This window comes from Haliotis rufescens, unplaced genomic scaffold, assembly GCF_023055435.1.
Source record: "Haliotis rufescens isolate VD_foot unplaced genomic scaffold, xgHalRufe1.0.p SCAF_12, whole genome shotgun sequence".
Taxonomy (NCBI): Eukaryota; Metazoa; Mollusca; class Gastropoda; order Lepetellida; family Haliotidae; genus Haliotis; species Haliotis rufescens.
In genome coordinates this window covers 16,134,378-16,144,181 of record NW_025963802.1, presented here as the reverse complement: position 1 = coordinate 16,144,181, position 9,804 = coordinate 16,134,378, and positions in this window count along the sequence as shown.

Genomic DNA, 9,804 nt, shown 5'->3' with positions numbered 1-9,804 from the left:
TAGAAATAACAAAGATAATAGTCACATACTTAATTCAACATGTCAGTGTGTCCAACAATAAGACAATCATTAACCGACAAAGTTATATGTTTTGCTGTTTTTGAACAGATACAAAACAATATTTGTGTATTTATGAAAGTGATATATTTATTAAATAGTATTAAAAATGGTTTGACAAACGGTAAACTATATTTCTTACAAAGTTGTATACTTTTAAAAAAAATTAACAGAAATCAAAACTAGTATTTCGTTCAGTCAAGTACCTGTTCCAAAGCTAATTATCTCTACGATATCCCTACAGGTGGCGAAAGTATTAATGTAAAGTTTTAAAGCCATCGCATGTGTTGTGATATGCTTCACCGCCGGGCACCGACTCCCCCACCCTCGGGAAATACATCACGTGACCTGGATTAAAATGATTGACAGGGCAGGGTGGAATACCATGCAATATCACACTTGCATATCTTTGATGTACGCCGACGCTCACCCGGAACGACCGGAACGAAGATAAGATTTGTTGGGGAACTGTTTCTTGATAATCCAAATTGAGTGCGGGAGAGTGTCATTATTTCGCTCACTTTCATGGAATTCGCTTTATTATTTATGTAGTTGTTACTACGTTGCAGCAATTGTTATTTCCTTAAGCGGAGGATCAATGCAGTGCCTGATTATGCAATGGAACAACTGAGCTAGGGGTAAATGTGTTTACTCTCAATCATTTTATTATTAGTGCTCTGGATATTGTTACGAGTAAGATACAAAATGTATTTAGTGGGTTTTTTAAGTAGAAGCATTCCTTTTTCAAATGGTTATGAAAATATATTTACCATTCATTGTGCGAGATATATACTTTTTATACCATCATCATTTTCCAGCAAAATTATATCACGCTGATTGCGTTTCTGTTCTTGCACTGTCAAGGGGTTATGGTATTTGTCTGGGTTCGAATCCTGGAGCCTCTGGTGAAGATTCAGAATGTTAATCAACAATCATTACTTTGTGTACAAAATTATAAAATATATAGAATTTTCCTCAGTGAACAATATTCGTACACTTCGCAATTATGTTTCTTCTGTTAACCTATGGTGGAAAAACTAAACGAGTATACTCTTCTGTCACTTGTATTAGGACAACCTTTTAGTGTTGTTGATGTTGAAATGTCTGACAAAATTTTTTAGCCTTCCCGAATTACGCCGATGGGAGACAAAAACTGATGATTATACGATAGAGTAAATCCTATTTTATGCACATAGTTCTCGCCTGAAGCAAATGCATTATCATTACTGTTTCTTGTGGAATTATTGTACGAATTGTCGATGGTTGTATTGTTCTCATATAGTTTTGGTAGTACCAGCAATTTCTGCTGGTACCAATACTATTTGTAAACAGATAACAACTATTCATATAAGCATATACATCCATACCTAACACAGATACACATTCTGATTTTTTTTCATTTTGTTATTTTGAATTTTATTTAGCTAGTGGACGAAATAAGAATATCCCATTCACATTATATCCAACAAATAAACACACCAGGGATGTTCCTTTTCATCAATATGTACAGACCCCAAAATAATTATATGTGTTCATGGAATTTGGAACAATTTATAGTAGAACGGTTTTTACGATCCATTGCAATGTTCACTTAAACAAATTTCATCCACATGTGGTACGGGTTTTTGGCTGTTGGGGAGACAATAACTTTAACACAATTTGTTTGGAATGACACGGAAATCAACAATCAGGAAATCAACATGGACGTGGGATCATGTCAGGCATTAACGTCGCCAGCTGGGTAGGACATTAAACAGTGTTACCATGCGCGAGTACAGAGGGAATCTACCATAGACAAAATCCACACAATAACGTTTCGAACCGAATGGTGCGCCACAACTGTTTAGACTTCAAAGTATAATTAGCTTATTAAAGTAAAAGTTTACAAAATTTGATAATCTTCGTCAAATATTGAGACACATAATTACCACTCTAAACCATTAGACAAATTGATCCGTTGTTTGGCGATTTGCACGTGCGATGGCGTTGTTTTGCTTGTGTTCAAAGGGCCAATGATAGTCGTAATATTCTGACCCGGGGCCGGCTGACTCGGCGGGAAATTGATTTCAAGTTGAGAATATGCCACTACCATTATCATCCTGTGGTCTCGATAGAAAACAGATCTCGGCTAATGCGAATACACTTTTCCGCCGATCGCTAATTGTCGCAATCAGCCGGAGAGGAATATTTCCGTGAATACAGATCTGTGCAGAATCCAATAGCACATCGGAAAGACCATGTAATTATAGCTTCAACACAATGTCATTTCATTGCTGTTGGTTGCTGTTTTATCGTGGTAAAGCGCCGTTTACAAGTCACAGAAGAAATAATTTTGAATATCAGCAACGTAGAACAGTACTCCAAGATCGGCACCATTGGGTGTCCATGTAATATTGGGATATTCTTGAATTTAAAGATGTTGTAATTATAATGTCTTATTATTCGAGTGTAAGCACTTAATTTTGGATTTGTTCAGATATTTGTACGTTATATATTTCAATTATAGAAAAACGTTTGTATTTTTTTTATCAATCCAATGATAAAGTGTATACTTTCTTTTGCCCGGCAGTTTATATTTTAGAATGGGAAAGTTACCCCCATCTTCCTGCCCTTAACCTCCCCTCCTCATCATAATCATCATAATCATCATCATCACCATCATCATCATCACCATATTTTGTTATTGGAGCTGGTATCAAGTGCAATTGTCCTTTTCTGAAGGGGTATGTGAGTGCACTCCGCTTTTTATCCATTTCAATAAAAGTGGTTTTTTAAATCTCACAATAATACGTGTGTCAGACAGAACTCCAAAGTGACAAAATTCAGTTGATAATTCATGATGAAATATTACATAATAAAGGAGAAGGTTTTGTGTTCAGTACATGGCCAGTGAATTTGATTCATTGATAAAACTACATGAAAGCACAATTGCGTACTCTGTCCTCGTGAGACTTGCAAGTTCATCTTCATATTCTCCCGTTTCTCAGTTTAGAATTACATGTTGAAACGCCATTCACATCCGATCGACACGGCGTTTCTGTTCCGCTGCCATAGGGACATAGTTTTGACATTGCCTTATCACATCATAACCCGTCTGCCTCTGCCTCGTCAAAATATGTCAAAGGAGTCAATTGCTTTGACCTTAATCCACCTCCCGTTTTCCCCTAGCGTTTTATCTCAATAAACACGGTCTACAGCATCATGACATCAATCTAAAGGAATCTTTTCCGCTCAAATCTCATGTATACACATTTCGGGCAAATGAATTGCAAACGGTGCCTTATACATGCATATTTGCTTTACGAATTCTGTTTTTTATTTCAAGTCTGATCCTGTAACCTGACCAATCACTTGGATTCTTTGTAATCTGTTCGAATCAAGTCATTTTATCTTTCATCCCATAACTTTCAACGTCACTCTATCATTTAATTATATTTTAAACAAAATTCAAACAGAATTATCTCTTACATAAGCGTCACAACATTTCGAGACGGTCCCCCGAACCAGCCCCGGGGTGAATATTGGTGAGTGGCCGCTCCCCGGGTTGAGGGTACACACGGGAACGGGGTAGCGAGAACGGAGGAATTACGATGACAAATTGAAGTCTCGATACGCTGACATTTCCGTAAGTGGGAAATGAATTTCATTACGATAGTTCCCTGGGAGTAAGGATTAACAGTTTTGCCCTGCGCACCCCCCGGGGGAGGGGCGAGGGTGTGAAGACAGGAGGGGACACTGTCGTCTTGCATCTCGTCAACACTTCGGGACCAGTTGATCAAGCTCCTTACAGCCACATGCACCTGTACTCGGGGACAGGGTCGCCTTTGAGAAGTCGCTTAGGAAACACAACGAGGCAAAAAGAAACAAAACTTTAAAAACTAAATAACGCATTGTTCCACGGGAAAAGTGCGCTAGACACCTCTAAAAAGAAAAAATACGTTTTAAACGATAAGACGACTTGATGCATAGTGCTTGTATATACAGTAAGGTTCATTAAGTCTACAACGCTTCCTTGTCAGAAACGATACTTTTCCTAAAAATGTTCCTGTTGTTTAATGAGGGAGATAGGAGTTTGGGAATTGCATGAAGGCGACATCAAAACAAATTAGAAAAGGAAACGACGGCACACAAGTGTGTATACATATCGTTGAATGTGTATACATGAATTGTATGAATACCATATTCTATTCGGTTGCATGTGTGTGTCGGCTGAAATATACTACTCAAAAGAATTTAAGAACACACGATTCTTTCATATGACTGGTTAATCTGTTATGTCATGAAAATATTTGGTGTTCTTCTTTTGAGTAGTGTATAACTCATTGTTACCACAACAGTGCGTCCTATGAACTGTCCTGTGATTATATTTTCCATTTTGCCTGATTTATAACGGAAAAGTAAATGAAAATGTATTGAAATTATCAAAGCAATCACATACTTCATTGTAATAATAACAAGTGAATGTGATTTATTCCTTGTACAGTTTTGCAAAAAATAATCTTTTCTTTGAATATACCCTAGTTTTCTGCCATTAATTTGGTACGTTAGAAATAAAAGTGGAACAACCTAACTTGCTAGTTTATAATAACTTCATTCCTTCAATCCCTCAACTGATTGTCACAAAGTTGATGATAACGGAATATGGGATTCCGATAAAGCAAAACAGTTTTCACTGCTTCTCAAATATTTGAAATCAGACATCAGTTTGAAGAAGAAAAAACCTCAAAACTTAACTCCAATATTCAGAAGTAAATCTAACGAGTGACTCACAAACGAAAAGACGTTTATCCAACAATTTTTCACAGCGAATTAATTTTTTTTAAACTAAAGATCAAGATATGAATATTGATAGCAAATCTTCAACTGTAAATAATCTGTCGGCTCCATCTGACTACCAGCATGCTGAAGGGCAAGACGAGAGAAACATCGCCATGTTAGCGTGACGTTGTCAATAGCGCCCATGAAATGAGAGCGAAATTGACAAGGCTTTGTCAGCGCCAGGCAATGACTGAGATAGGAGCTATCGGGCTATGTATTAATTATGTCCATCATACCAGATGCCTACCAGTATATGGGGACAGGCATAATGGTTAGGGGCGGGGGGTTGTGTTTGATCAGGGGGCAGGGACAAATTAACGCTGACAAGCCCGAAAGAGTTTAGAACATTCCCATTTCCATTTTGGCGTTTGTTTCCTGCGCCATATGACAAGTTTTAAGGGACCCGGATAGAAGTGCAACGGGACTCACAGTGGACAATCAGCGCGTATCATTATTATAGTGCGGCTATAGGTTAAAGTACCTCTATAAGGAGGATTTCATTACATCCGGATTAGCAATACCGGATCGGTTTAGACCAAATTGGGTGCCTTGGAGTAAGTTACGGCAAACTTGCAATATAACGTTTATTTAAGCATCATGATGTTGTGTGGGATTTGTCGTTGGGTTACAGGTAAACAACCTAGAATTACCCACGCTGGGCCTCTATGTGAACAGAAGCCAGGGAAGGAGAAATATGTTTTTGTATGAAACACCATATGGTACTAAGTGATTATATCAATCTTACTGCTTTTTAACGATCGCTTTTAGTTAGTTCGGCCTCGTTAGTGCAAGATTTATTGTACTTTCTAACTTAAACTTCGTCATCTTAAGGAGATATTATATAACCGTGTTCTCTGCTAACAGAAATGGATAATAATCTTTAAAGCTACTTCTCTATTGCATTTGGTCATATGGTTTTCCAAAACGAAAATGTATTTGATGCACGTGCATTTCGCGCAAAAATAAGCCCGATACCAATTAATAAATCTTCATATATCTGGTTTAGAGAATTACAACCAACTAGGCTTAAAACTTTCCACAGTAATTTTGACATTCGTCTTTAAAGGAAACAAACTGATTGCCTGTTATGTATTTGGAGTGTAGGTGTGTGTCGAAGTGGGTGTGCATGGGTATTGTGTATGGGGTTGACTGGCCTGTGGGGCTGGAGGCAATTGGTGGTTGTAGAATAATGAAGACTCGTGGGTGGTGGGTATTGTGTGTGGGGTGGGATGATCGGGTTAGGATGGGGTGGAGACTGTTGTTATTGTGAGTGTATGATCATTCCGGCTGTATGCGTGAATGCGTGCGTGCGTGAATGCGTGTGTGTATGTCGGAGGGTGATGGGAATTGTGTGTGGAGTGAGGTTATTGTGGAAGTGAGACTATCGTTTAAGTGATTGTGTAATCCTGCCGACTGTGTTTGTCTGCAGTGCCCATCGGCTGAACTGTGTGCGTGCGTGCGTGCGTGCGTGCGTGCGTGCGTGCGTGCGTGCGTGTGTATATGTCGGTGTTGGTGGTAGGTATTGTGTGTGGGGTGGGGTGATCGGGTTGGGATTGGGTGGAAACTGTTGTTATTGTGAGTGTATGATCATATATATTTCAGATGCAATTTAAAGCACATCGGGACTTGCGGAATTATGATTGAACACATTTAACTGTGTCTTGGGTATATTTTAGATGCAAGACATATGTAAAATCAAAAATTATTTCTGAGGGATTCTTTGACGAAGTACTTGAAATCATACGCGCATTCTGATTGGTTTGTCGTATTTTCGCACATAACATTCATCGATAGGGGGACGAGTCTTCTTGCATGTTACGGAAAGGGGCTAGGGGTGACGAATAAATGCATGCATACAATCCACGTGTTGTTATACAACAAATAGTCTGGGGTTGGGGGGGGGGGGGGGGGGGGGATCACACCTGATCACGTTTACATTGACGTGAAGATTTAAGCAAGAGCAGTGTCACTATGACAGTGTCACGTAGACAAAGTGAAACATTATTTCACAGTTACTGTATCCTAATGAAATATTGGGGCGGCGGGATAGCCTAGCGTTTAAGCCTTCGCTCGTCAGGCCGAAGGCCCGGGTTCGACTCCCCACATGGGTACAATGTGTGAAGACCATTTCTGGTGTCCCCCATCGTGATATTGCTGGAATATTGCCCAACGCGGCGTAAAACCGTACTCACTCACTCAATGAAACATTAACTACTGAGGAAAGGTGTACCTCTTGTCCAAGCAGCATTCTGACATTTACATATTTACACATTCTGACATTTACATATTTACACATGCTGACATTTATATGTTTGTACATTCTGACATTTACATGCTTGCACATGCTGACATTTACGTATTTACACATTCTGACAGTCACATATTTATGCATTCTGACATTTACATGTTTGCACATTCTGACATTTACATATTTACACGTCCTGACATTTACATGTTTGCACATTCTGACATTTACATGTTTACACATTCTGATATTTACATATTTACACATTCTCACATTTACATATTTACACATTCTCACATTTACATGTTTGCACATGCTGACATTTACATATTTACACATTCTGACAGTCACATATTTATGCATTCTGACATTTACATGTCTGCACATTCTGACATTTACATGTTTACACATTCTGATATTTACATGTTTACACATTCTCACACTTACATATTTACACATTCTGACACTTACATATTTACACATTCTGTCACTTACATATTTACACATTCTCACATTTACATGTTTACACATTATCTTATTTACATATTTACACATTCTCACATTTACATGTCTACACATTCTGTCAGTTACATGTCTACACATTCTGACACTTACATATTTACACATTCTGGCATTTACATATTTACACATTCTGACATTAACATGTTTGCACATGCTGACATTTACATATTTACACATTCTGACATTTACATGTTTGCAAATGCTGACATTTACATATTTACACATTCTGGCATTTACATATTTACACATTCTGACAGTTACATATTTACACATTCTCACATTTACATGTTTACACATTCTCACATTTACATATTTACACATTCTCACATTTACATAGTTACATATTTTTAAAACATGTCACGAGACTCTGTCATAAGTGTGATATAGTAGCGTATCATATATCATATCGGCAATGAATAAGAAAACAAACTTTTACGCTGCCAATAACTTTTATAAGTGACAGAATCATGACAAAATAATTAAACCCCATGTATATTGAAACAATAAAAACACGACAGAAAATATAAAAATAAAATAAAATAGGTGAAACAATTCAAGTTTTCAGAAACTGAGACCACAACAATACTACATTCCTAACTACCGCGTCACAGAACACAGTTGGTCACTCAGCTGGACGTCGTCGACATGTAATTTTGTCAAACCCGAACACAAAACCCTAATCACGCAAAATCATAAAATAATCATATTGACAACATTAGTCCCCGTCGTCGGCCTGAGTTTCCTAGCTGTATCAACTCTGGCATCTTAAAATACCCGCATTAACCACAGTAGCCTGCCGCCTGCAGCCAGACCAGGCAGGGTACAGCATCAATTCACTGTTGCTAGTCGTCAAGAAGCTAGTTTTGATTGATGGCGCTTACAGGGGTCCTTTTGATTGCGTCCATGTAAAATATATGTTAATGAGCGTTACGTGTGCACCGGTACACCATTCTATAACTGCTCATGTTTTATATGTGCGGTGTCGAGTTATCAAAATGAATATTCATAACTGTGTGTATTGGCAGTAGGGGTGTCTTAGTCACATTTAAAGAGACATTCGAAGAGAAAAATTACAAATGTATGGACATGTGTCTAAAGTTGATGTCACATCACGAGATGTTACCACAGTGGGCGACGTCGTACATCGCCTTGTCAAAGTTTCGATAACTTCTGTCCTCACCAACGGCTACTCCGGCAATGTCTGCGTCTCTTCCACTAATTTCAACTGAACATCCGGAGCAAGACAAACTCCCCTCTGAGTACAAATATACCCAAGATTACTCTTTAAAATGTCGATATATATCCAGCCTTCCCTACCGGCAATATCTACTGTTGGTCCCAGATCTTCTCTAATGTACACTGCTGTCATCTAATCGATATACGCAAATATACCCATCTCCACCCAAGAACGCTTCAACCACCTACCCTGTGTGTGCAAAGGTCTCACCCAGGGATACCCCATCTGTCAGATACCTTAAAATCACGAATACGACCATCCAATGCTTGTTACCCATGTGGTAAGTCCCGGTCACATCCTATTTGTCAGACACCTCGTGAGAATATAAGACTTCTAATTATTGTCACTGACTAAACTGTGACATGCCATCCCTTTGTTTTATGAATTAGAAGTTTCACTTCTGTGTTTCAATCATATCAATAGGATATATTAAATCATAAATATATGACGAAAGTAAATATGCCTACTTGTGACCCAAGGTCCCCTTAATCCACACAACTACCACGGCTCTACTACCTATCTATGTACGGAAATAGACCTACTTGTGACCCAAGATGCCCTTAATCCACGCTTCAACCACCTACTCTATGTACGGAAATAGGTCTACATGTGACCCAAGATTCCCTTAATCCACACAACTACCACGACTCTACTACCTATCTATGTACGGAAATAGACCTACTGGTGACCCAAGGTCCCCTTAATCCACACAACTACCACGGCTCTACTACCTATCTATGTACGGAAATAGACCTACTGGTGACTCAAGGACCCCTTAATCCACACAACTACCACGGCTCTACTACCTATCTATGTACGGAAATAGAACTACTGGTGACCCAAGATTCCCTTAATCCACGCTTCAACCACCTACTCTATGTACGGAAATAGGTCTACATGTGACCCAAGATTCCCTTCATCCACG